This window comes from Malaclemys terrapin, chromosome 1 (genome assembly GCF_027887155.1).
Source record: "Malaclemys terrapin pileata isolate rMalTer1 chromosome 1, rMalTer1.hap1, whole genome shotgun sequence".
NCBI classification, from domain to species: domain Eukaryota; kingdom Metazoa; phylum Chordata; order Testudines; family Emydidae; genus Malaclemys; species Malaclemys terrapin.
In genome coordinates this window covers 138079384-138107024 of record NC_071505.1, presented here as the reverse complement: position 1 = coordinate 138107024, position 27641 = coordinate 138079384, and the positions used below count along the sequence as shown (strand labels likewise).

The 27641-nt window shown below is 45.5% G+C and overlaps 1 protein-coding gene across 1 annotated transcript in view; it reads right to left on the bottom strand.

Moving 5' to 3' along the window:
• Window positions 1-27641, bottom strand: part of LOC128843613 (ovostatin-like) — a 372466-nt gene that overhangs the window by 256012 nt on the left and 88813 nt on the right. The gene's annotated exons all lie outside the window — the stretch shown is intronic.

Genomic DNA, 27641 nt, shown 5'->3' with positions numbered 1-27641 from the left:
GTCCAATTTGCACCATGTGAGCATCTGGCATCTAGTTTCTACCACCTCAAGTCAGAAAGAGCAAGGAGTGCTGCAGGGATCAGGACCAATGCCTGGGAACCTCTGCTTTTTTCTCTGACATAAAATCATAGAATCATAGCATCATAGAAGATTAGGGCTGGAAGAGACTTCAGGAGTTCATGTAGCCCAACACCCTGCTCAAAGCAGGACCAACCCCAATGGAATCATCCCAGCCAGGGCTTTGTCAAGACGGGTCTTAAAAACCTCTAAGGATGGAGATTCCACCACCTCCCTAGGTAACCCATTCCAGTGCTTCACCAACCTCCTAGTGAAATCATTTTTCCTAATATCCAACCTAGACCTCCCCCACTGCAACTTGAGACCATTACTCCTTGTTCTGTCATCTGCCACCACTGAGAACAGCCGAGCTCCATCCTCATTGGAACCCCCTTCAGGTAGTTGAAGGCTGCTATGAAATCCCCCCACTCTTATCTTCTTCAGATTAAATAAGACCAGTTTCCTCAGCCTCCCCTCATAAGTCATGTGCCCTAGCCCCCATTCATTTTTGTTGCCCTCCACTGGACTCTCTCCAATTTCTCCACATCCTTTCTGTAGTGCGGGGCCCAAAACTGGATGCTATACTCCAGATGTGGCCTCACCAGTGCCAAATAGAGGGGAATAATCACTTTCCTCGATCTGCTGGAAATATTCCTATTAATGTAGCCCAATATGCCATTAGCCTTCTTGGCAACAAGCGCACATTGTTGACTCATATCCAGCTTCTCGTCCACTGTAATCTCCAGGTCCTTTTCTGCAGAACTGCTGCTTAGCCAGTTGGTCCCCAGCCTGTAGCAGTGCATAGGATTCTTCCGTCCTAAGTGCAGGACTCTGCACTTGTCCTTGTTGAACCTCATCAGTTTTCTTTTGGCCCAATCCTCCAATTTGTCTAGGTCACCCTGGATCCTATCCCTACCTTCTAGCATCTAGCATATCTACCTCTCCCCCCAGCTCAGTGTCATCCATGAACTTGTTGAGGGTGCAATCCATTCCATCATCCAGATCATTAATGAACATGTTGAATAAAACCGGACTCAGGACCGACCCTTGGGAACGTTGCTTGATACCGGCTGCCAACTAGACATTGAGCCGTTGATCGTCATTGGTTGAGCCTGACAATCTAGCTAGATTTCTATCCAATTTATAATCCATTCATCCATGTGCTGGCAAGAATACTGTGGGAGACCGTATCAAAAGCTTTGCTAAAGTCAAGGTAGATCATGCCCACCGCTTTCCCCATATCCACAGAGCCAGTTATTTCATCACAGAAGGCAATCAAGTTGGTTAGGCATGACTTGCCCTTGGTGAATCCATGCTGACTATTCCTGATCACCTTCCTCTCCTCCAAGTGCTTCAAAATGGATTCCTTGAGGACCTGCTCCATGATTTTTCCAGGGACTGAGGTGAGGCTGACTGGTCTGTAGTTCCCCAGATTCTCCTTCTTCCCCTTTTTACAGATGGGCACTATATTTGCCTTTTCCCAATCATCCAGGATCTCCCCGATCGCCACAAGTTTTCAGAGATAATGGCCAATGGCTCTTCCATTACATCAGGCAAGTCCCTCAGATGCATTAGATCTGGCCCCATGTACTTGTGCAAGTCCAACTTTTCTAATTAGTCCTTAATTTGTTCTTTCTCCACTGAGGGCTGCTCACCGCCTCCCCATACTGTGCTGACCAGGACAGCAGTATGGGATCTGGCCTTGAATGGGAAGACCAAGGCAAAAAAAGCACTGAGTACTTCAGCTTTTTCCACATCATCTATCACTAGGTTGCCTCCCACATTCAGTAAGGGTCCCAAACTTTCCCTGACCTTCTTGTTGCTAACATACCTGTAGAAACCCCTCCACATCCCTTACTAGCTGCAACTCCAATTGTGCTTTGGCCTTCCTGATTACACCCCTGCATGCTCCAGTAATAATTTTATACTCCTCCCTAGTCATCTGTCCAAGTTTCCACTTGTATGCTTTCTTTTTGTGTTTAAAATCATCGAAGATTGCTCTGTTAAGCCAAGCTGGTTGCCAGCCATATTTACTATTCTTTCTGCACATCGGGATGGTTTGTTCCTGAACCCTCAATAAGGCTTCTTCAAAATACCGCCAGCTCTCCTTTCTCCCTTATATTAGCTTCCAAGGAAATCCTGCCCATCAGTTCCCTGGAGGAGTCAAAATCTGCTTTTCTGAAGTCCAGGGTCCGTATTCTGCTGCTCTCCTTTTTCCCTTTTGTCAGGATCCTGACTCAACCATCTCATGGTCACTGTTGCCTAGGTTGTTACCCGCTTCTACTTCCCCTACTGATTCTTCCCTGTTTGTGAGCAGCAGGTCAAGAGGAGCTCTGCCCCTAGTTGGTTCCTCCAGCACTTGTAGCAGGAAGTTCTCCCCAACAGTCCCCAAAAACTTCCTGGATTGTGCATTGCTGTATTGCTCTCTGAGCAGATGTCAGGGTGATTGAAGTCCCTCATGAATACCATGGTCTGTGATCTGGAAACTTCAGTTAGTTGTCTGAAGAAAGCCTCATTTACCTCATCCTCTTGATGTGGTGGTCTATAGCAGATGCCCACCACAACATCACCCTTGTTGCTCTCGCCTCTAAACTTAACCCAAAGACTCTCAACAGGCTTTTCTCCAGTTTCAAACTGGAGCTCTGAGCAATCATACTGCTCTCTTACATACAGTACAACTCCTCCACCTTTCCCCCCCCACCTGTCCTTCCTGAACAGTTTATACCCATCCATGACAGTGCTCCAGTCATGTGAGTTACCCCACCAAGTTTCTGTTATTCCAATCATGTCATCATTCCTTGATTGTGCCAGGACTTCCAATTCTTCCTGCTTGTTCCCCAGGCTTCTTGCATTCGTGTATATGCACCTACGATAATTAGCCGATTGTCCTACTTTCTCAGTATGAATCAGGAGGCTTCACATCTTGTACTCTCCTCTTTGTGTTTCCTTCCAGTATCCCACTTCCCCCTTACCACAGGGCTTAGGGCTCCATCCCATGGTGAACCTAATATAAAGCCCTCCTTACTAGGTTGACAAGCCTGCCTGTGAAGATGCTCTTCCCTCTCTTCGTTAAGAGGATCTCTTCCTAGCAATCCTTCTTCCTGGAACAACATGTCATGGTCAGAGAATACAGCACCCTCTCTCTGAAGCCACCTGTGTAGCCACTCATTTATTTTTACAATTTGATGGTCCCTACCTGGGCCTTTTCCTTCAACAGGGAAGATGGACGAGAACATGATTTGCGCCTCAAATTCCTATATCCTTCTTCCCAGAGCCATGTAGTCTGCAGTGAGCCACTCAAGGTCATTCTTTCAGTATCATTGGTGCCCACATGGAGAAGTAGGAAGGGGTAGCGGTCCGAGGGCTTGATCAATCTCAGCAGACACATCCTGAATTCTAGCTCCAGGCATGTGAGACTTCAGCTGTAATCCTATTCCTGGAATCTTGTTTGTATAGTCCTAGGAGGATAGTGTATGGCACAAAGACAAGTTCAGGGAAGGGGACAGGTTTTGTGGCTGCACAAGAAGGTAAAGGGAGGATGCAACATGTGTGCTGGCTTTTGTGTCTCCTCCATAGGGGCAAGGAACCTTTGTAGGCCCTGCACTCTTCTCAGTGTGGGAATTGCTCCTTTTTAGAACTCCTCAGGGTTCAAGGCTCTCCTAAATTAAGGGAGAAGGAGGGAAGGAGCTGGCTAGCCTGGGAGGGGGAGGGCATGCTGCACACTCGCACCCTCCAAGAAGACAGAGCTCAGGTGTGTCACCCTGTTTCCCAGGGAGATCTAGCAGGCATTGTATTTTTTTGGGCCATAGTGATTCCCACTTCTCCTGCTAGGGCACTAGAGCTCTGAGCCATAGCTATTAATAGCTGCCATAGTCAGGCCTTACGATATCGAAGCAAAGTTTGTAACATCCAGAGCAATGGAAATAGTGGAACAGGCTCCCCTGGGGAAGTGGCTGAGTACCCAGTGAGGGAGGGAGATTCTAGAGAGTTTGGATTTGATGTGGGAATGCAGAAGGGCATAGCCCTGTGGGATTCCAGGGGTCAGGAGATCAGACTGGATGACCCAGGAGTCCCCTATTTGTTATGATTCTGTGTCACCCTCACACTCTGCTGAGGTACAGACAACTTTTCTATGAAGCCCAAAACACACATTGTAAAGACTGGATGTCTGATGTTCAGGTTTCCTGTGTGACTTACACCATTGTGAAATGAAATAAGAACTACAACACGCGGATTGCACATGGGTTTCACAATCTGAATCGCTAAAGTAATGGGACCGATTCTCATTTACACTGCCAGAGTGGTATAAACAAGCCTTAGGGTGACTGAGAATCAAGCCTTAATGTGGGGTTTGTTTTATTTTTCCTCCCCAATAAACTGAAAACATTATAAACATTAACATTGGTATCAGTGCACAATAGAAACAAACAGCATTTATAGTGGAAGCAAGTTAGATCATAAAATACTGAGTTTTAATAATTTCACTTGTTAGTAACACAGAGAAGGAAAATTGTATTTAAAATATCAAAATCTTAGCCTCCATCATGTGCCAGCCATCCCCCTCTGCCATGTACATTGGCCAAACCGGAAAGTCTCTACGCAAAAGAATAAATGGACACAAATCAGACATCAAGAATTGTAACATTCAAAAACCAGTAGGAGAACACTTCAATCTGCCTGGACACTCAATAACAGACTTAAAAGTGGCACTTCTTCAACAAAATCTTCAAAAACATACTCCAACGAGAAACTGCAGAACTGGAATTAATTTGCAAACTGGACACCATCAAATTAGGCCTGAATAAAGACTGGGAGTGGATGGGTCACTACAAAAAGTAATTTTCCCTCTGCTGATACTCACACCTTCTTCTCAGTTGTTGGAAATGGGCCACTTTGATTGCATTGGCCTTGTTAGCACTACAAAAGTAATTTTCCCTCTCTTGGTATTCACACCGTGTTGTCAACTGTTGAGAATAGGCCTCCTGCACTTTGATTGAATTGGCTCGTTAGCACGGACCCCCTCACACACTTGGTAAGGCAACTACCATCTTTTCATATGCTAGAATATATATTCTGCTTACTGTAGTTTTCACTCCATGCATCTGATGAAGTGGGTTTTAGTCCATGAAAGCGTATGCCCAAATAAATGTGTTAGTCTCTAAGGGTATGTCTACACTACGAGAGTAGTTCGATTTTACTTAAATCGAATTTTTGGAATCGATATTGCAAAGTCGAACGTGTGTGTCCACACTAAGGACAGTAATTCGACTTTGTGAGTCCACAGTAACGGGGAAAGCGTCGACATTGGAAGCGGTGCACTGTGGGCAGCTATCCCACAGTTCCTGCAGTCCCCGCTGCCCATTGGAATTCTGGGTGAAGCCGCCAATGCCTTCTGGGTAAAAAAAATGTGTCGAGGGTGCTTTTGGGTAACTGTCGTCATCCGTCCATCACTCCCGCCCTCCCTCCCTGAAAGTGCCGGCGGGAAATCAGTTTGCGCACTTTTCTAGTCAGTGACAGCGCGGACGCCACAGCACTGCGAGCATGGAGCCCGCTGCGACCATCGCTGCAGTTGTGGCCGTTCTCAACTCCTCGCAGCTTATCATCCACCTTTCCCTGAGGCAGATGCAGATAAGTCAGGCGAGGAGGCTACGGCACCGCGGTGAGGGCCTGAAGTCTGAGAGTAGCACAGACCTCTCAGAAAGCACGGGACCCAGCGCCGGGGACATCACGGTGGCAATGGGTCATGTTGATGCCGTGGAACGGCGATTCTGGGCCCGGGAAACAAGCACTGAGTGGTGGGACCGCATAGTGCTGCAGGTCTGGGATGAATCCCAGTGGCTGCGAAACTTTCGCATGCGGAAGGGAACTTTCCTTGAACTTTGTGAGTTGCTGTCCCCTGCCCTGAAGCGCAATGACACCCGGATGCGAGCAGTCCTGACTGTCCAGAAGCGAGTGGCCGTAGCCCTCTGGAAGCTTGCAACGCCAGACAGCTACCGGTCAGTCGCGAACCACTTTGGCATGGGCAAATCTACCGTGGGGGTTGTTGTGATGCAAGTAGCCAAGGCAATCGTTGATGTACTGCTGTCAAAGGTAGTGACCCGGGGAAACGTGGAGGCGATCATAGATTGCTTCGCAGAGATGGGATTCCCAAACTGCGGTGGGGCCATAGATGGAACTCACATCCCTATCCTGGCACCGGACCACCAGGCCAGCCAGTACATTAACAGAAAGGGCTACTTTTCCATGGTGCTGCAAGCACTGGTGGACCACAGGGGACGTTTTACGAACATCTACGTCGGATGGCCGGGCAAGGTTCATGACGCTCGTGTTTTCAGGAACTCTGGTCTGTTTAGACGGCTGCAGCAAGGTATTTACTTCCCGGACCACAAAATAACTGTTGGGGATGTGGAGATGCCTATAGTCATCCTCGGGGACCCAGCCTACCCGCTAATGCCCTGGCTCATGAAGCCCTATACTGGCGCCCTGGACAGTGAAAAAGAACTCTTCAACTACCAGCTGAGCAAGTGCAGAATGGTGGTGGAGTGTGCTTTTGGCCATCTCAAGGGGAGATGGAGAAGCTTACTGACTCGCTGTGATCTCAGCGAAACCAATATCCCCATTGTTATAGCAGCTTGCTGTGTGCTCCACAATCTCTGTGAGAGCAAGGGGGAGACCTTTATGGCAGGGTGGGAGGTTGAGGCAAATAGCCTGGCTTCTGATTATGCCCAGCCAGACAGCCGGGCAATTAGAAGAGACCAGCGGGACGCGCTGTGCATCCGGGAGGCTTTGAAAGCTAGGTTCCTGACTGAGCAGGGTAACCTGTGACTTTTAAGTTAGTGTACAGAGAAGCTGAACCTGCCCCCGTTTCTTTACCCAGTTAATGTTGACTATCCTCTCCAGTTACATACCCCCTTCACCCCCTTCCAACACACGTTTAGAAATAAAATCACTTCTACTTTGTTAATGAACACCGTTGTCTTTATTACTGTTTTCGCGGGAATGTTTTAAAACTGGGACGCAGACTGTGGTGGGGAGCGGGTGTAGTGTACTGACGGAAATGAAGCTTCTAAACTCCAGGATTGACAGGCTCCGCTGTGGTGGACTGGTTGTTTCAACGGAGCCTGTCACCCCTCCTGATCGGGACTGTGTGTATGGGGGGGCGATGTGACTTTGTGGCAGGGGGAGGACGGTTACAGATCCCCTGCTGCGTGGCTCTGTGATCCAGGATAAGGACCACCGCTTAAGATCTGTAACTGCCCTCCCCCGCCACAAAGTCACAGAGCAACCCACCCCCCACCACAGAACATGAAAACCACCTCCCAGACTGACTAGGGTAACTAGTCACTGCACTGTGTATGTGCCCTGCTGCTGGACCTGCCCCCGCCTATGTACCCTGCCAAAGGTGACTGTCCTGTCCAATTACCAACTCCCTTCCCCCCCTCCTCCAAAAGAACATGATGGAAACAGTAATTAACAGAAACCTATTTTTTATTAGCAACTACACATGGAACTGGGAGGTGAAACTTGGACGGGGGCTTGTGTGAGGCGGGAAGGAAAGAACTTGTCAAATTTTGGGGAATGAGAGCCTTCTACTACTAGAGCTCTCTGCAGGGGTGGAGTGAGAGTTTGCACGGACTCTGCCGCCCCTCCTTCTTTGCACTTTCGGTGAGGTGAGTATGGGACTTGGTGGCGGGGGAGGGCGGTTACAGATAGACTGCAGCGGGGCTCTGTCCTCCTGCCTCCGTTCCTGCAGAACATCCACAAGGCGCCGGAGCGTGTCCGTTTGCTCCCTCAGTAGTCCAAGCAGCGTTTGAGTCGCCTGCTGGTCTTCCTGCCGCCACCTCTCCTCCTGATCCATGTTTGCTTGGTGCATTTGGGACAAGTTCTCCTGCCACTGGGTCTGCTGTGCTGCCTGGGCTCGGGAGCAGGCCATAAGCTCCGAGAACATGTCCTCCCGTGTCCTCTTCTTCCTACGCCTAATCTGTGCTAGCCTCTGGGAGTGTGATGCCAGGCTAGGTTGTGAGACAGTCGCAGATGTGGCTGTGGGAATGGGAAAAAGGGAGTGAATTCCTCAGAAAGATAAATGTAGTTGTGAACAAAGAACATAGTCTTTCTCTGTGAACAAGACCATGCACAGCACCTATCACATGCGCACTCAGCACAAGGTCGAATTGTCGGCCTTCGCATTCAGTGCCTGGGGTCTTGCACAGCAGATTTGAGAAGCAGGGCAGGACACCGGAATTTCTGTAGCAGGCAGACATGGTAAGCCGTAGACTTGTGGCAGCTTAAAACTTTAATATTAGCACTGGCCTCATTTCACATTGAAAGCAATGTCAGTCCCTGCTGCCAGCAATCCGGCAAGCAGGAACTCTGCCCCTGTCCCACCCCCTCGCGGCTGTCCCCGGGAACGATCCCTGTAGGCTGCCCCTCTCCCACCTCCACCGCATGGCCGCAAACCAGCGGTTACAGTTCTGTAAAGGAACGGGCAAGCAGTCCCAACAGTAACATTCCCCTACCTAATTCAAAGCAGGTCACCATGAGCGACATCACCCTCATGAGGATCTCAGACAGCGAGAAAGAAAGAATGCTTCGGGAAAGCCTCCAAAGACCAGGGCCGTATGCCGCCCTACTGTGCAGAGCAATGATCCCTGAGTACTTGATTGTCTCGTGGCGCGGCAACGTGTCATACTACGGAGGACCCAATAAGGCCGCTCTCCCCAGGAACCTGATGCAACGGCTTTCCAATTACCTCCAGGAGAGCTTCCTCGAGATGTCCCAGGAGGATTTCTGCTCTATCCCCAGACATATAGACTGCATTTTACTCTAGCTGCACTGGCAGTGACTAAACAGTAGAGCGGCTTGGGCAGAACAATCATGCTAAACCGGACATTGTTAGATTTTTTTTCAATAGTTGCACTGCCCAGGACTGAAAAGTTAAGCATGATCATAGATCATAGACTACTAGGGTTGGAAGGGACCTCAGGAGATCATCTAGTCCAACCCCCTGCTCAAAGCGCCTAGGGCAAAGTAATCATGAGAAACCCATTGTTGTTATTGTTAATATTCCTGTTCTGTTAAAAATAAATGTTTAGATGTTTAAAACACTTACTGGCTGATCCTTCCCCAGATTCTGTGTCCGAGTTAATGGCTGGGGACGGTTGGTAGGGGATCTCTGTAAGGGTGATGAAGAGATCCTGGCTGTCGGGGAAATCAGCGTTGTAAGCGCTGTCGACTGCCTCATCCTCCTCATCTCCTTCCTCATCTTCCCCGTCCGCTAACATGTCCGAGGAACCAGCCGTGGACAATATCCCATTCTCAGAGTCCACGGTCAGTGGTGGGGTAGTGGTGGCGGCCGCACCTAGGATGGAATGCAGTGCCTCGTAGAAACGGGATGTCTGGGGATGGGATCCGGAGCGTCCGTTTGCCTCTTTGGTCTTCTGGTAGCCTTGTCTCTGCTCCTTGATTTTCACGCGGCACTGCGTTGCATCCCGGCTGTATCCTCTCTCTGACATGTCTTTAGAGATCTTCTCGTAGATCTTTGCATTCCATTTCTTGGAGCACAGCTCGGAAAGCACGGACTCATCACCCCACACAGCGATCAGATCCAAGACTTCCCGATCAGTCCATGCTGGGGCCCTCTTTCTATTCTGAGATTGCACGGCCATCACTGCTGGAGAGCTCTGCATCGTTGCCAGTGCTGCTGAGCTCGCCACGATGTCCAGACAGGAAATGAGATTCAAACTGCCCAGACAGGAAAAGGAATTCAAATTCAAATTTTCCCGGGGCTTTTCCTGTGTGGCTGGTCAGAGCATCCGAGCTCGGACTGCTGTCCAGAGCGTCAACAGAGTGGTGCACTGTGGGATAGCTCCCGGAGCTATTAGTGTCGATTTCCATCCACACCTAGCCTAATTCGACATGGCCATGTCGAATTTAGCGCTACTCCCCTCGTCGGGGAGGAGTACAGAAGTCGAATTAAAGAGACCTCTATGTCGAACTAAATAGCTTCGCGGTGTGGACGGGTGCAGGGTTAATTCAATGTAACGGCGCTAACTTTGACATAAACGCCTAGTGTAGACCAGGCCTTTGGTGCCACAATGACTCCTCATTGTTTTTGATGTGCTTAAGTGTTTGCAGGTACAGGTAATTCAGTTGGACAGATCAAAGAAGAAAACACTGTCTGGAATTATTATAGTTATTGACCAAAATTCAGAATGTCCCAACCTTTAATTCTTAGTTTAAATTATCACTAAATGTTTTCTTTTCCAAAGGGAAAATATTTGAAAAACATTTTTTCCCTGACTGTGCCTTTAAAAAAGTTATTTCTTTTGGGAACTGTCTTGATAAAAACATTTAATTGTAGATGCCTAAACTTGTATGTCTAAGGATGGGATTTTCAAAAGTGCAAGTCACAGTTCAGGTCAATAGCACCTGTATTTTCCTTCCATAATTCTACTCAAATTCCCAGCTCCCCAGCTGTCACCTCTCTTGGACAGAGACCCCTGTCTCTATCCCTGCTGACTGGGGTTTTTCCAGGGTGCACAGTTCCCCTACCTACACTGTGTTATTCCCAGCAAGCCAGACAGCCCTACCCAGCCAGCGTCTGCGCTTTGCTTTTTCTTCAGAGGCTATAAACAGCATAATTTCCCACATTTATAAGTTACCACCCGGCCCTTTCTAAGCAAGCACGTTTATCCTTAAGATAAAAGCATTACAGAGAAAACATATTAAAAATGCTGTGTCTTAACGAGTGGGGAAGCAGCAGCCTCTTTGCTGTTAGTACTACAATAGCCATGAGCTAGATCCGTAGCTGGTATAAAATGGCATAGCTTCAACTTCTGTTTAAGCCAGCTTTCTCTCCCATTTCCACTCCCAGTGAAGCACACCACTACCCCACCAGTGACCGTGGACTCTGAGGATGGGATATTGTCCACGGCCGGATCCTCGGACATGTTAGCGGACGGGGAAGATGAGGAAGGAGATGAGGAGGATGAGGCAGTCGACAGCGCTTACAACGCTGATTTCCCCGACAGCCAGGATCTCTTCATCACCCTTACAGAGATCCCCTACCAACCGTCCCCAGCCGTTAACTCGGACACAGAATCTGGGGAAGGATCAGCCAGTAAGTGTTTTAAACATCTAAACATTTATTTTTAACAGAACAGGAATATTAACAATAACAACAATGGGTTTCTCATGATTACTTTGCCCTAGGCGCTTTGAGCAGGGGGTTGGACTAGATGATCTCCTGAGGTCCCTTCCAACCCTAGTAGTCTATGATCTATGATCATGCTTAACTTTTCAGTCCTGGGCAGTGCAACTATTGAAAAAAAATCTAACAATGTCCGGTTTAGCATGATTGTTCTGCCCAAGCCGCTCTACTGTTTAGTCACTGCCAGTGCAGCTAGAGTAAAATGCAGTCTATATGTCTGGGGATAGAGCAGAAATCCTCCTGGGACATCTCGAGGAAGCTCTCCTGGAGGTAATTGGAAAGCCGTTGCATCAGGTTCCTGGGGAGAGTGGCCTTATTGGGTCCTCCGTAGTATGACACGTTGCCGCGCCACGAGACAATCAAGTACTCAGGGATCATTGCTCTGCACAGTAGGGCGGCATACGGCCCTGGTCTTTGGAGGCTTTCCCGAAGCATTCTTTCTTTCTCGCTGTCTGAGATCCTCATGAGGGTGATGTCGCTCATGGTGACCTGCTTTGAATTAGGTAGGGGAATGTTACTGTTGGGACTGCTTGCCCGTTCCTTTACAGAACTGTAACCGCTGGTTTGCGGCCACGCGGTGGAGGTGGGAGAGGGGCAGCCTACAGGGATCGTTCCCGGGGACAGCCGCGAGGGGGTGGGACAGGGGCAGAGTTCCTGCTTGCCGGATTGCTGGCAGCAGGGACTGACATTGCTTTCAATGTGAAATGAGGCCAGTGCTAATATTAAAGTTTTAAGCTGCCACAAGTCTACGGCTTACCATGTCTGCCTGCTACATACCATGCCATCTTTATGTCTGCATTGCTGCTGGCAGCGGCTCTGCCTTCAGAACTGGGATCCCGGCCAGCAGCCACCGCTCTCTAGTTGCCCAGCTCTGATGGCAGTGCCAACATCAGCAGCAGCACAGAAGTAAGGGTAGCACTACCACTACCCCTCCTACAATAACCTTGCGACCCGCCCCCCACAATTCCTTTTTGGGTCAGGACCCCTACAATTACAACATAGTGAAATTTCAGATTTTAATAGCTAAAATAATGAAATTTATGATTTTTAAAATCCTATGACCATGAAATTGAGCAGAGTAGACTGTGAATTTGGTAGGGCCCTAATTATGGAGTCCAGTAACAGGAGTCATATGTAAGACAGTGGAAGTAATTGTCCTACTCTGTTCGAGACTGGTGAGGTCTCAGCTGGAGTACTATATCCAATTCTGGGCACAACACTTTAAGAAAGATGTGAATAAACTGGAGAAAATCCAGAGGAGAGTAACACAAATGATAAAAGGTTTAGACTACCTGACCTATGAAGAAAGGCTAAAAAAACTGAGAAAAAAAGACTGGGAGGTGACCTAACAACAGTCTTCAACTATGTTAAGGGTGATCAGTTCTTTATGTCCACTGAAGGTAGTACAAGAACTAATGGGCTTAATCTGCAGCAAGGCAGATTTAGGTTAGATATTAGGAACAGCTTTTGACCTATAGGAATAAATAAGTTCTGGAATAGGCTTGCAACGGACGTTGTGGAGTCCCCCTCACTGGAGGTTTTTAAGAACAGGTTGGACAAACATCTGCCAGGGATGGTCTATGTTTACTTGGTCTAGTCTCAGAGCAGGGGACTGAATTTGATGACCTCTCAAGATCCCCTTCAGACCTATATTTCTATGTCACATCCCCCAAGGGAGAAGGATATGGATCTGTCACAGGGAGGACACAGGCTGCTGGTTATGTATGGTGGCAGGCAGTGATCCACCCCTACTCCCAACCCACCAACCATAGTAATAAAGAACTGTTATGCTGTCCTAGCAGTGAGGGATGAGGAATCACCCCCAAAGATGGAGAAGGAGAAGCCATATTCCCCCAAGACTGGGAGGATCATGGCCACAACTCCAAAGAGGAAACATAGGGTAGTTGTGGTTGGCGACTACCTTCTGAGGGAACAGAGACACCCATCTTTTGGCCTGACCTGGCATCCAGCGAGTTATGATGCCTGACAAGGGCCTATATCCAAGATGTTACGGAGGGATTGTCAAGGATCATCTGGCCCTCTGACTACTACCCAATGGGCACTAATGATATTGCGAGGTGTGGTCAGATGTTGGCCGCGTGCATGTTCATTCAGCGTTTTGTCCCAGCTCTGTGTAACTAACAGACCTCAATTAAACTGCCCAATAAATCCACAGACTCAGTTTTTAGCGAAGGCACCCAGCCAGGTTTATTTTTAACAAGACACAGTCTTCATATCCTGCAGATTCTACAGGACCACTAATACATGTATGCCCTTTACAATGGACCAATTCATTGAACAGCGGGACCTTCCATTTCCCCCTAGGCCAGAGCTTGATGCCCCCTCAGAGATATCTCGTTATACCCCAGTACAAACAAATTACGTACTGCTCCTCTGACACAGTTTGATGTCACCTTCTGATGTGGTTAGTTACTGCCCCCTCTGACGTAACTAACCACCACCCATTACCTTGTACCTGTCAGTTTGATCAAAACATTTCTATCCCTCATGCTGTCATCCTGACCTTATCTTTAGGGTGAGTGTGTTCTTGTTACCTTTGAGGGGTGTGTTTGTACCATACTTGGTATCGGGGTGCTCTGGTACCATCTTTCTGGAATGTGTTTGTGTGAGTGTCCTGGTGCCTAGCACTTCTTAGGAATGTGTGTTTCTGCAATATCAGCCCTGTTCTTGCCAGATTCTGTGAGTAGGGCCTGTCTGTAGCTTACAGCCTGATTTTACTTTATATCTGCAAAGCTTTGACCACTACTTTAGCCCAGGCCTCAACCCAGGCCTCTGATAGAAGGGCTTATGTTTCAAACCCTCTTCCTACTACATGAGGTATGACCCTGAGCGATCAGAAGTGACTACAGAGCACCTGGAGAAAGGGTGAGAGAGTTGGGGCATAAGTGGTGTTCTCTTTTATCCTTCCAGTGAAATGTAGGGACCCAGGCAAAGATAGATGCATCCTGGAAGTGAAAGACCGGCCATGCGGATGGTGTTGCCAAGAGGTCTTTGACTTCCTTGACCATGGGATCCTGTTCTGGGAAGAAAGACTGCTGAGCAGAGATGGGGTCTGCCTACTTAGGAAGAGGGAAAGTATCTTTGGATATAGATTGGCTAACCTAGTGAGGAGGGCTTTAAACTAAGTTTAATGGAGACAGGAAACAAAAGCTCTAAGTCAAAAACATGGAGACCAGGGAGAATGGTGAGAATCTGGGGGGAGCATGGGCCATTATATCAGGGACAAGGGAGAGGCAAGAGGGAACATAGAGGGGAAATCAAATCAGTATCTTAGATGTCTGTATATTAATGCAGAAAATATGGGGAATAAACAGGAAGAACTAGAAATGCTATACTACTGAATAAACACTACTGTGACGTAGTTGGCATCACTGAGATTTGGTGGGATAATACACATGACTGGGATATTGGTATAGAAAGGTACAGCTTGCTCAAGGAGGACAGGCAAGGAAAAAAGGCAGGAGGTGTTGCCTGGTATATAAAAGATTTATGAACTTACACTGAGGTTAAGATGGAAATAGGAGATAGACTTGTAGAAAGTCTTTGGGTAAGGATAAAAGGAGTACAAAGCAAGGGTGATGTCATGGTAGGGGTCTACTATAGACCTGACCAGGAAGAAGAGGTAGATTTGGCTTTTTTTAAACAACTAACAAAATCATCCAAAGCACAGGACTTGGTGGTGTTGGAGGACTTCAACCATCCAGTGCTTGTTGGGACAATAATACAGCAGAGCACAAATTATTCAACAAGTTCTTAGAATACATTGGAGACTTTTTTTTTATTTCAGAAGGTGGAAAAAGCAACAAAGGGAGAGGCTGTTCTAGATTTGATTTTGACAAATAAGGAGGAACTGGCTGAGAATTTGAAAGTAGGAGGTAGTTTGGGGGAAAGAGATAATGAAATGTTGAAGTTCATGATTGTAAGAAATGGTAGGAGGGAAAATAGCACAATAAAATGATGAATTTCAAGAAGGGGGACTTTAGCAAACTTAGAGAGTTGTTGGGTAAGATCCCATGGGAAGCAAGTCTAAGGGAAAAAAAGAGTTCAAGAGAGTTGGCAGCTTTTCAAAGAGATGTTATTAAGGGCACAAGAGCAAACTATCCCACTGCATAGGACAGATAGGAAGTATGGCAAGAGATCATCCTGGCTTAACCAAAAGATCTTCAATTATCTTAAACTCAAAAAAGAGTCCCACAGAAAGTGGAAACTAGTCTAATTAAAAAGGATGAATATAAATAAAGACAAGTATGTAGGGACAAAATTAAAAAGGCCAAGGCACAAAACAAAATTAAACTAGCTAGAGTCATAAAAGGTAATAAGAAAACATTCTACAAATACATTAGAAGCAAGAGGAAGACCAAGGACAGGGTAAGTCCATTACTCAATGAGGGAGGAAAGACAGTAACAAAAAATGTGGAAATGGCAGATGTGAATGACTTTTTTCTTTCAGTTTTCACCAAAAAGGTTAGTAGCAATTGGATATCTAGCATAGTGAATGCCAGTGAAAATGAGGTAGGATCTGAGGCTAAAATAGGGAAAGAACAAGTAAAAAATTATTTAGACAAGTTAGATGTCTTCAAGTCAGCAGGGCCTGATGAAATACATCCTAGAATACTCAAGGAGCTGACTGAGGAGATATTTGAGCTATTAGTGATTATCTTCAAACACTCATGGAAGACGGGAGAGATTCCAGAGAACTGGAAGACAGCAAATATAGTGCCCATCTATAAAAAAAGGGAATAAGGACAACCCAGGAAATTACAGATCGGTCAGCTAACTTCAGTACCTGGAAAGATAATGAAGTAAATAATCAAGCAATCAATTTGCAAACACCTAGAAGATAATAAGGTGTTAAGTAACAGTCAGCATGGATTTGTCAAGAACAAATCATTTCAAACCAACCTAATAGCTTTCTTTGACAGGGTAAGAAGCGTTGTGGATGGGGGAAGCAATAGATGTGACTTTAGGCTTTTGATACTGTCTCACATGACTGTCTCATAAATAAACCAGGGAAATAAAATGTATAAGGTGGGTGCATAACTGGTTGGAAAGCCATGCCCAGAGAGTAGTTATCAGTTGCTCATGGTCAAGCTGGAAGGACATATTGAGTGGGATCCCGCAGGGATCAGTCCTGTGACAAGTTATGTTCAATATCTTCATCAATGATTTAGATAATGGCATAGAGAGTACACTTATAAAGTTTGCAGACAATACCAAACTGGGATAGGTTGCAAGTGCTTTGGATGGTAGGATTAAAATTCAAAATGATCTGGACAAACTGAAGAAATGGTCTGAAGTAAACAGGATAAAATTTAATGTGGATAAATGCAAAGTACTTCACTTAGGAAGGAACAATCACTTGCACTCATCCAAAATGGGAGATGACTGCTTAGGAAGAAGTACTATGGAAAAGGATCAGGGGATTATAGTGGATCACAAGCTAAATATGAATCAACAGTGTAATACTGTTGCAAAAAAAGTGAACATCATTCTGGGATGTTGTCACCGAGCCTCAATAGGTCACAACTAAGAATACCAAATTCAGGACAAACTGCTGAGAAACAGGGGAGACAGATCCCAAAACTGGTGGCTATTCTTCTATAAGATATACCAAACCAGCCACAAAGGCAAACTTCTGTCTCACCACACTGGCTAACGAGAACTCAGAAATGCAGCCTCCTTAGATATGCCAGTCCTGGATTCAACACCCAGACACTAGACTTAATGATGAAATTGGTTTTAAATAACCACTCATCAATCAAAGGGTTCTTCTTGTCCCAAAGGACCAGCCACATACCCATGTCAATATATTACTCAGATCTTACCCAATAAAATGTTGTTTCCAATCCTTTAATATCTAATATCTAAAGGTTTATTTATAAGAGAAAAGAAAGAGGTGAGAGTTAAAATTGGTTAAAGGGATCAAATACATACAATAATTGCAAAGTTATTGGATCAGGCTTGAAGCAATGATGGAATAAACTGTTGTCTTGTTAAGTCTCCGGTGGCTTCCAAATAATTGGAAGGTCCTCAATCCCTTGGTTAGAATGCTCCCATTAGTATAAGTCCATAGTCCAGAGGTTAGAGCAGGAAAAAGACAAAATGGATATGTTTCCAGGGCTTTTGGAAATGTGGAGGGAAAACATGTGAAGGGAAACCCATTGTTCCAAACAAAGCCCTCAGCACAGTCAGTGGCAAAATACAGGAACGCAAGATGGAGTTCAGTACCACATGATCTAGTCACATGCCCTTGCATGCTTTGAGGAGCCATAGCAGAGGCCATTATCCATATTCTAGCTGGAATATCCTCAAGGAAGTCCATCAGATGTAGATAAGGTTCATTCATGATCTATTATGTTTGTTGATGGTCTGTCAACTTAAATATTCCCTTCACAATGTGCTGGCTAATTGGATGTAAATACCTTGTGGGTGTTACTCAGGAGCACTTGAAATACAGGTATACAGTCAGTATTCATAATTTCAGATACAAAAATGATAAATGCATATAAATAGGATAACCACATTCAGCAAATCATAACTTTTCCATTCACACCTTACATGACATAATTTGTACAAGATTTGTTGCAATTCTATAACAGTGGTAGCAACAATGATATACATAGTCATATTTTAATCAGATAATGACACAGATGTATTAGCAGGAGTGTTGTAAGCAAGACATGAGAAGTAATTCTTCTGATCAGCTGTGCACTGGTAAGTCCTCAACTGGAGTATTGTGTCCAGTTCTGGGTGCCACATTTCAGGAAAGATGTGGACAAATTGGAAAAAAGTCCAGAGGAGACAAACAGAAATTATTAAAAGTGTAGAAGACATGACCTATGAGGATAGATTGAAAAAAAAATGGTTTAGTCTGGAGAAGAGAAGACTGAGAGGGGACATAACAGTTTTCAAGTACATAAAAGGTTGTTACAAGGAGGAGGGTGAAAAATTGTTCTAGTTAACTTCTGAGGATAGGACGAGAAGCAATGGGCTTAAATTGAAGCAAGGGAGGTTTAGGCTGGACAAAGTCCCTTCCAGTCCTACATTTCTATGATTCTATGAATTTTCAATAAACTCTTACTTCCTTTAAGATGCTTGCTTCTGGTACAATAGTGTGTTATTCACAGTAATGTCTAAATTTATTGGGAGGTGATTGAAGTGTATGTAGTTTGTATCTATTATGGCTGTTTTTCTCTGTACTGCATCTTTAAATGGAGAGAATTCATTTCCTTCTGCAGTGATAGAAGCCATTTTGTATATTCAGACTGATATCCAGGGATGGGAACAGTTTGTGTGACTGAGCAATAACAGTTGAAATACTAGTGTTCTAGCTGAGTTAATTATAAAGGAAAGAACAAGTGGTGAAGTTCGAGGCCTCAGTCCTCAGCCCTCAGCTTCCCCCTGTATTTGCTGGACACAGCTGAATGGGGAGGACATGTTTGCAGCTCTCCAATGCAGGATCTGGCTGAGCTCCAGATCAGCCTCGGGTTTAGTTTGGAGCAGTCCCAGTGCAAACTATTTAATGTTATTATCAGAGATTAGGATGAAGCACAAAGTTCTGATTCTCAGTTTTCACAAAATTCTATGTGTTTGAGTCCAGAGCACTAGTGTGGCTCTAGTTAGAGACAGAAACCAGCTGCAAAGATATGATCTGGATCTGAGCCCACCCCTGAAGCTGGAGGTTTTTCAGGTGCAAGATTTTGGATGTGGCCCATCTATAATTAATTAAAATTTCCTATTTTCTTTATTATATTCCACACTCTCTCCCAAATACTGATAACCAGCCCCCTACCTCAGTGTATCTTTTATCTACCCTCTTTCCCAGATAGCAAATCCTCTTCTTCCCCTCCACACCCCACCTCCTAGCCTTCGGTATGTCAAAGGTGTTATTTTTGTACTATGTAAGATGTTTCACAAATAGATTTTTAAACTATTCTCAGCACACAGAAAAGAGTTATTACCACCACCCACCCACACCCCACACACAAAGAATGGTCTCTGAAATCCAATAAGATTTACAAATTGTCTTTATTAAACATAATTTAAAGAATTATTTTCCCCAGTCATCTGTACAATGAATTTTTTTTTATTGTCATTGATGGCCCTGAGACAAACTGTGTATATGGTGTGACACCCTCGCACCCCAATATTTGCTACTGTCATGTAATTAGGATATGTTTTGCACAAAGTATGCCTTGGGAGGTATCATTCTAAAAGTCTTGATCTGCTAGATATTAATATCTCGTTGGATTGTATGTGCTATCATTGTATGTGAAGTTATGAAGTTTGGCTATGTATGTGTTACTGAAACATGTTGTGAGGTTGAAAACACCCACAAGCAGCCTTTCAGGTCCAACAGTAAAAAAGGGCCAAACAATGCTAATGGCTTATTGAGGAAATGCACACAAGCACAAGGATTACGCCAGGAACTGTGTACAATAGAAATCTCTCATAGCTAGTGCTACACAATGGGAACTGTTTGACCCAGGTCACAGCAAAAGAGCTTTCCACAAGTGAGAAGAAGATGTGGGGAAATAGAGCAGGGGGGCCTTCTTTTTAATAGCCAGAGCTGTGAATCTAAAGGCCCCAAAATAAACCCTCCAACAGAGATCTGTTATGCTAACTACCCTTACACAAAGCAATACAGGCCAGGGCCCAGGTCAGGGCCTGAACTAGACTAGACTGCACAATTCCCTGCAAACTCGGGCAAGGGTCATGACCAGAGGAGGGGTGGAGGGGGGGGCAAGGAGGCAAAGAATAGCAAAAAAAGCCCCAGCAGCAGCACTAATGAAATATGTTCATGACTAATGAAATATAATAACCACTTGTGTGAAGCAATAGGTAACTTTAGCTAAATGCAATTTCTTGACTCATGCAGCTTCTCCTTTGGGTGATCTGTGACCCACTCCGTGATTCCAGCTATCTGCAAAAATAGCCAATCATAGATCCTCTTTAGGCATCCCATGGAAACTCCCCCTCCCCCCAATCTTTAACCAAAAGACCCCGGAAAATAACATGTGTCTTGAGAAATGTACCCAAACTGGTGCCAAGTACCATCCCTGGGGAAAACCACCAAGCGCCCCTCTACCCAAATAAACATCCAATTCTCGGAAAAATTAGGAAGATACCTAGGAGGGTGGGGGGGGGAATGACCCTGACCCTTGTTTCTTAACTCGCGGTTTAGGGGAGGGACTGACCCCGACCCTACTTTCTTAACTCATGACGTATTGTTTGTACTTTGCTTGCGGTTTAACGAAATAAAAGCCCGTCTGCGAGCGGTCCTCGGGATGTCAGTCTTCGGACTGCACCCCAGTGTACTGGTATGTATGTCAATAAACTGACCTCAGGCTTGACTCTTTGAACTAAAATCATTGCGTGGGTGTCTTTGACCACAACAAAGATACAAAAGGGAGAAAATGACATCATGATGGGACTTCACTCTCTCTACAACAACACACCTGGAAACACCTGAGGAATAGAGGCTGAACAGGGGGGAAGTGATGGTCCCAGGCTAAGGGATTGTTAGCCTATGTATGAAAACCTGGGAAACTAAAGCTGCAAAGCCCAGGCAGCTTGTGCCTTAAGAATCTGCCAGCCTGTTTATCACTCAGGGTGAGAATTTGTTAATTCATATCCTACCTATCTAATATGTTAAAATTCAGTTTGCAGTTTTGTTTATGTACTAGGTAATCTGCTTTGATCTGTTTGCTATCACTTATAATAATTTAAAATCTATTCCTTTTGTAGTTAATAAACTTATTTTATGTTTTAATCCAAACCAGTGTGCATTTGACTAAGGTATCTGGGGAAAATCTCAGCATGGTTACCACAAGTGTGCATGGTCTTCTTCACATTGAGGGAGAGGTGGACCCGGTGTTAAACCCATATACTGGCCAGATTTGACTAGGGCAGGATGGTACTGTGATTCTGTGGCCTGCGTTGTACAGGGGGTCAGACTAGATGATCAATAATGGTCCCTTCTGACTTTAAAGTCTATGATTCTATGAGAGAATTATAGGTTTGGCCTGGAGGGATGTCCCTGTCACATTCCGGGGTGCATTTCAGATCAATGAGAGCTTATGTCACTGCTTGTATGATAATGCTGAGTGCCCTAAAATGCTTCTTACATTTGTGCTCCCTGCCTGGGACACCAACACAGCCCAAGCAGCTAGCATGCACACTGTGTTTTGTATTCTGTACAGCTCTGATTCAACCCCTTTGAATCCAACAGCCTGCAAGCAGATATCAAAGACAGAATCATGTCTTTACCAGATTGGTTAATGCTAGCAGGTGATCCAAACACATTCCCAGTACTGAACTTTCCCAAACCCATGTGCTCTGCAATGTAGAGCCTTTTCCTGCAACATTCAGAGGAATAATAAGATCTGTTTTTTCCTTTAAAGAGACAAAACCCAACAGTTTATTAACTTAACTGGGCTAAATATGCTTGTGACAGGTTGGATCACAGAAACGCACTTGGGACTGCCACCTGATGTGCTGAGACTACCTCTGAGCCCGTTTTTCCTGGCAGCTTGGAACTTCAGTACCCTGTCTTCTTGAGCCAGATACACGAGCCTGCTGCAAACACAGACCCAGGTCTGAACCATGTCCCCCAAAAGCTGCAGGCTTAACTGAAAACAGCTTAAGAAGTGCTCCTGTCTCCAACACCCAGATACCCAGTTCCCAATGGGGTCCAAACCCCAAATACATCCATTTTACTCTGTATAAAGCTTATACAGAATAAACTCGTAAATTATTCGCCATCTATAACACTGATAGAGAGAGATACACAGCTGTTTTCTCCCCCAGGAATTAATTATTTGCTCTGGGTTAATCAATAAGTAAAAAGTGATTTTATTAAATATGAAAAGTAGGATTTAAGTGGTTCCAAGTAATACAGACAGAACGAAGTAAGTTACCAAGCAAAATAAAATAAATCATGCAAGTCTAAGCCTAATACAATCAGAAACTAAATGTAGGTAAATCTCACCCTCAGAGATGTTCCAATAAGCTTCTTTGACAGAGTAGGCTCCTTCCTAGTTTGTGTACAGCAATCACTCACACCCCTATAATTACTGTCCTTTGTTCCAGTTTTTTCCAGCCATCTCTTTGGGGTGTAGGGTGACCAGATATCCCAATTTTATAGGGACAGTCCCGATTTTGGGGTCTTTTTCTTATATAGGTTCCTATTACCCCCCCACCCCACCCCGTCCCAATTTTTCACATTTGCTGTCTGGTCACCCTATTGGGGTGGAGAGGATATCTTTTGAGCCAGCTAAAGACAAAATGGAGGGGTTTCCAGGGCTTCTTATATTCTTTCTCTTGTGCAACATCACAGCCACACAATGGGGTCTCTAGCCACCTGGGCAAGTCACATGTCTATGAATGATTCAGCTTTTTACAGGCCAGCATCATTGTTTACATGTTAGCTGAAGGTTCCCAGGAAAGCTCAGATGTGGATTGGGTCTCTCAAAGACAATTGTTAGTTGAGTACTCCCAATTCCTGGAATAACCCCTTCACTATGTTGACCAAATCTGTCTTATGTGCTTCCTACAGCAAACACTTTAAATACAAGCATAGAGCCAACGCTCATAACTTCAGATATAAAAATGATACATGCATACAAATAGGATGAATATATTCAGTAGATCATAACCTTTGCAAAGATTTGTCACATGGCATATCTAGCATAAAACATATCCCAGTTATGGCATAGAGCATTGCACCCCTATAAAGCATTATGGGGTGCAACGTCACAATGCTCTTCCCTGCAAACACAGCATGGATTTGCTTTATAGTAAAAATTAAAAAAAAATTAATAAGACATAAGTTAATGATACCAAGTAAAAGAAATAAAAGTAGAGATGGTTATAGGCAAATAAAAGTGAAAACACACATCTAAAATTCTAAAACTTAATCTAACAAGGTACTGATGTTATTTTTCCCTTACCAATCTTCCTTCTTCCCAGCCATGGCTCACTTTCCTTTAGTTAGGACCTTCCACAGAAGTACAAGGTGCTGACTTCCCTTTTCTTCCTAGGTGAAAGATCTTTGCCTAAGTAGGTTTCTCATCTACACTCAGTTCCCAGGGATTTCAACTCCTTCTTGGTTAAGTGACCCATCTTTCCAAACTTGCAAGAGCTGTAAAACATAATATCAATGGGTATCCATAATTTCATATGTACTGTGCGTATTAGGCTTTCATAAAACACCTCACTCGTTATAATACAGTAACACTCAATCGATCAGTTGAGTCAGTTGCTTGTCACTTAAGTTTCAGACTCCCTGCCTTTATAGCTCAGATATAGTTTTTATTCTTCCCTCATCTGTTAGCTTGATAGCTTTGTTTACCTAATATGTAAATAGACCTTCATTGTCTCTGCCTGAGGATCAGGCTGGTCAGAGAAGCAAACCCATTCCTTTGTCTAGGGCAGAGCTGCTTACCAACTCCCCATGACATAGCTGGTTTAGACTGATGAATAGCTGTGGCACCCCAGCCCTCTTACTTGGGTGCCCTTTTAAACTGATTTGCTGCTATAGCCTACAGTGCAAACAGCTCACAAGCAGCCTCCAGCATGAAAACAGTGGTGTGGGACCGGGAGGGGGGGGGAGGGGCAGGCAGGGGAACCATAGCCCTCCCACTTTTCACCGGGGTGGACCCCTCCCCCTTCCCCTCCTCTTCCCCCCCGAGGCCCCACCCCACGGCCAGCCCAGCATGGACCCTGCCCGGGGAGCTTGGGCATTTGTGGGAGCCATGCAGACCCTCCACCTGACCACTGGCCGGGGGGAGAGGACTGAAAGCAGCTTCTGGCCTGTGTCCCCACCTCCCGAGGCTCCCTGACTGGCCCAGGGCAAGTGGAGGTGGAGGGTCCATGACTCCGCACTGGCTCCCCATAGCTGCCTGCGTGATTTTCCCCAAGCTGGCTCCAGCTGGTGGGGTAGGCTCAAAGCCTCAGCCTGGCCCCATGGTAAGAGCCATGCAGGCCGCAGTGGGATGCCTGGGTCCCTCCACCTGCCCTGGGTTGGGAACCCAGGGGGCAGGAACACGGGCTGGGGGAGCTGCTTTCCGCCCCAACCCACCCCAAGCAAGGGGGGCGGGCTTTATGGCCTCGCTCAGCTTCCGGCTTGCCCTCCCTCCACACTTTTGGGAAGGTTCTGACACCTCTGCATGGAAGTCACTCCCAGCTATGTCTATGTATGTGCTGCAGCCTGCCAGCTTCATTGGCTTTCACTAGCATGAATTACACTGCAGGGTGATCCCAACACACTCTCAGTCCCAGATTTCACCCCAGAAATGTATGTCCTGTACTGCCTAGCCCTTTCCTGGACAATACACATTTGTATAGGTCAGTTACTTCATCAGTGTAAATAATATATATATATACAGATTTTGTTACCTCAAATCGCATTTCCCCAAACGCTTCAATCTAGACATACTAGATTAGATAAAATAATAAAGAAAATGTATTAACTATAAAGAGAGAGATTTTAAGTGAATCTAAGTAATGAGATATGAGTCAGAATAAGTTACAAGAAAATAAAAGTAAAACACATCTAATGCCTAACTTAACAAGGTAAGTGAATTCAAAGCAAAGTGTCTCTCATCACGTTTCAGCAGTCTTACTGGCTGAACTTCTTTCAGTCGGGATCCTTTCCCCAGTCCAGTGTCACTTCATTTGTTCTTCAGGTATTGTAGGTGCCGTGGGCAAAGAGAAAGGGAGGAATCATTTGAAGGCATCTGCTCTCCCAATTTATAATTTTTTCCCTTCTTCTAGGAGCATCTCCAGCTGAGGCCCATGAAACAGAAAATCAGTTGGACAGGAACCCCAAGCTGTTTCTTTGTCAATAAGTAGATTTTTTCCCACTCCTTCTTTCCTGCCAAAGAATGGCCACTTAACCAGGTCATGGTCCATTTGATTTTGTTGACACGTGGATGAGGCATTAGCTTGCATTTTGCCTCTCGGGAACTGGTCTGCGACTGCTCCCCAGACTTAGGACATGTCTTATTAATACCCTAGATAGAATCTTATAACTTTATATACAATGTTGTCACAAATATTCTACCAGGACAATAATGATCAGGAAATTATGAGTTTTCAAAGCATACTTTGTGCAGAATTTATCATACTCCTGTAAATGGAGTGAACACTGGAGTAGAGATAGTCACAGTCACCCAGTCCAGTAAAGAGTTCTGTCACTCCTAAAGGAGTTTACTCAGTTCACTTACCACTCTGAGTCTGCTCTGCTCTCAGGGGAGTTCTGGCCCACAACTTTCCTATTTGTACCAGAGACTCCCTACTCCCAGTAGTCTGTCCTGCTCTCAATGGAGTGCTGGCCCAGAGCTATTCCTTAGCTGTTCCAGAGTCCCACTACTCCTAGCAGATCCTGGGTCAGAGTGCCGTCTAGCTGTGCCTCAGTTTCCCTCAACTAGAACAGGAAAGAGTTGTAACCCCCTAAGACATGAAACCAGACCTCTAACCAATCTGAGTCTGCTCTGCTTCCTGCAGAGTTCTGGCCCACAACTACTCTCAACTGTGCCACTGTCTCAGCAGTTTTTGTGCCCCAGCACCGTTCATCTGTGACTCAGTTTCCCTACTTTCAGTGAAGTTATGGCCCATAGCTTTCCTAGATGTGCCAGAGTCACACTCAACACTAACTTAATTTTCCTGGTGAAGGTTGACTGAATCTGTCTATGGCAGACTCGTACCTGAGCCCTCAGGCTCAATCCTATTACATCATTACAGAAGGTAACACAACAAGAACAAACACTTCCCACATTCCCACAGAGTCCCAGAATAACCTTTAGTATCCATAATACATCAGGTTACAGGAAGAATGATGGGATCCATCATTTCCACTGGTGGTTGTCTGCTAGCCCCCAATCAGGCACATAATTAGGTCCTTCCTCCTGGTACCATGGGAGTGACTTGCCGATCCTCTTCTGCTCAAGCTGCCTGTGTTTGTACTGGTTAGCAAGCTTCTGTTGCTGCAGCTCTGCCTTCTTGATCAGGCACCTGGCCTCCAATTATATCCAACTTCATACACAATTACACACAGCTTGCTATTTTAACTGAGGCCAAGCACTGCTAAAATAGTTTTAGGTGGTTCGCAAGTGGAAAGGCTGGGAACAGTCAAAGAAAGGTTACAATTTTAGTATTTTCTGTTTGTTTATTTCAGGCCAGAGAAATAGAACAAAGGGAAGAGTAAAGATGAGTAAGCAGCAGAAGAAGCAAAGAAGCAGATGCTGACCTCCCCAAGAAACAGTTAGAAGAGCTGTGTGCAAAGTGAAGTCTCTCAGCAGCACTTCAGAAGAAGTTATAGCTAGTGACCATGTTGCACTCATATGCCATGAGGCAGGAGGCCAGAGGCCAGAGAGGGTCCCTTTTTATCCCACAGGGTATCAGGAGCCCAAACAGATGATTACCCAGATGATCCAACAGAGGAAGCAGCAATGGCGAGAAGTCTAGAGCTGCGGGGGCTGCAGTGGAAAATGCTGCTGGGGTCAGAGTTGCTGGAACAGAACTGCAGTTATACAAAGGCACTCAGAGCATGCTTGTTTCTGACTGTGAATGTCCCAGGCAGGGAGTTACTCTAGCAAAGCTTTTAAGGCACATAATAGTTACCCAGTAAGAGGTGACACAATCTCACACTGATATAGATAGCACCCCAAAACAGTGACAGTCTCCAAATGCTGTTTTGAAATTCTACTTGGTGTAGTAGAAACAGTAAACAGAGGAGAGGCAAACAGAAGGAGTTTGCCTGGGAACCGTCCGAGAGGAGCTACGGTGAGTGCTGCATTAGGAGGGCTGTGTTGTGAGCTGCTGGGGTGCCTATCCGAGTGTCTGTCTGCTGTGACCATTTCTTTGACTGGTGCTAGTTGCAGGGACTGTTTGACCATGTAGTTATTTGTTTGAAAAGTGTGAATTGAGAGTACTTTGTTCCAGGTCGGCCTTGAGTGGCTGATTGGAGGGAAGGCTTTGAGCTGGGGCAACTGCTGCGAGCCAGCAACCTTATAAAAAGCAGCCAGTTTGGAACAGAGGAGAGGCAAACAGAGGGAGTTTGCCTGGAAGCTCGCCTGAGGGGAGTTCCCACCGAGTTTTTTGCCTTTCAGGCTTCTGAGAGCAGTAAATACAACATCTGAAGAAGCTCTTAGAAGGAAGACAATATGGATAGTGACCAATCAGCTGTTGTGACCAGCACAGGATGTTCCATGTTTGTCTTTCCCCAGATGATAGAAGCGACTTCATCCGTATGAAGTGCAAGCTGGTCTCCATATTGGAAGAGAAGGTTAAAGGACTAGAGACCCAAGTATCAACCCTATATTGCATCAGAGAAAATGAAGACTCTCTGGAT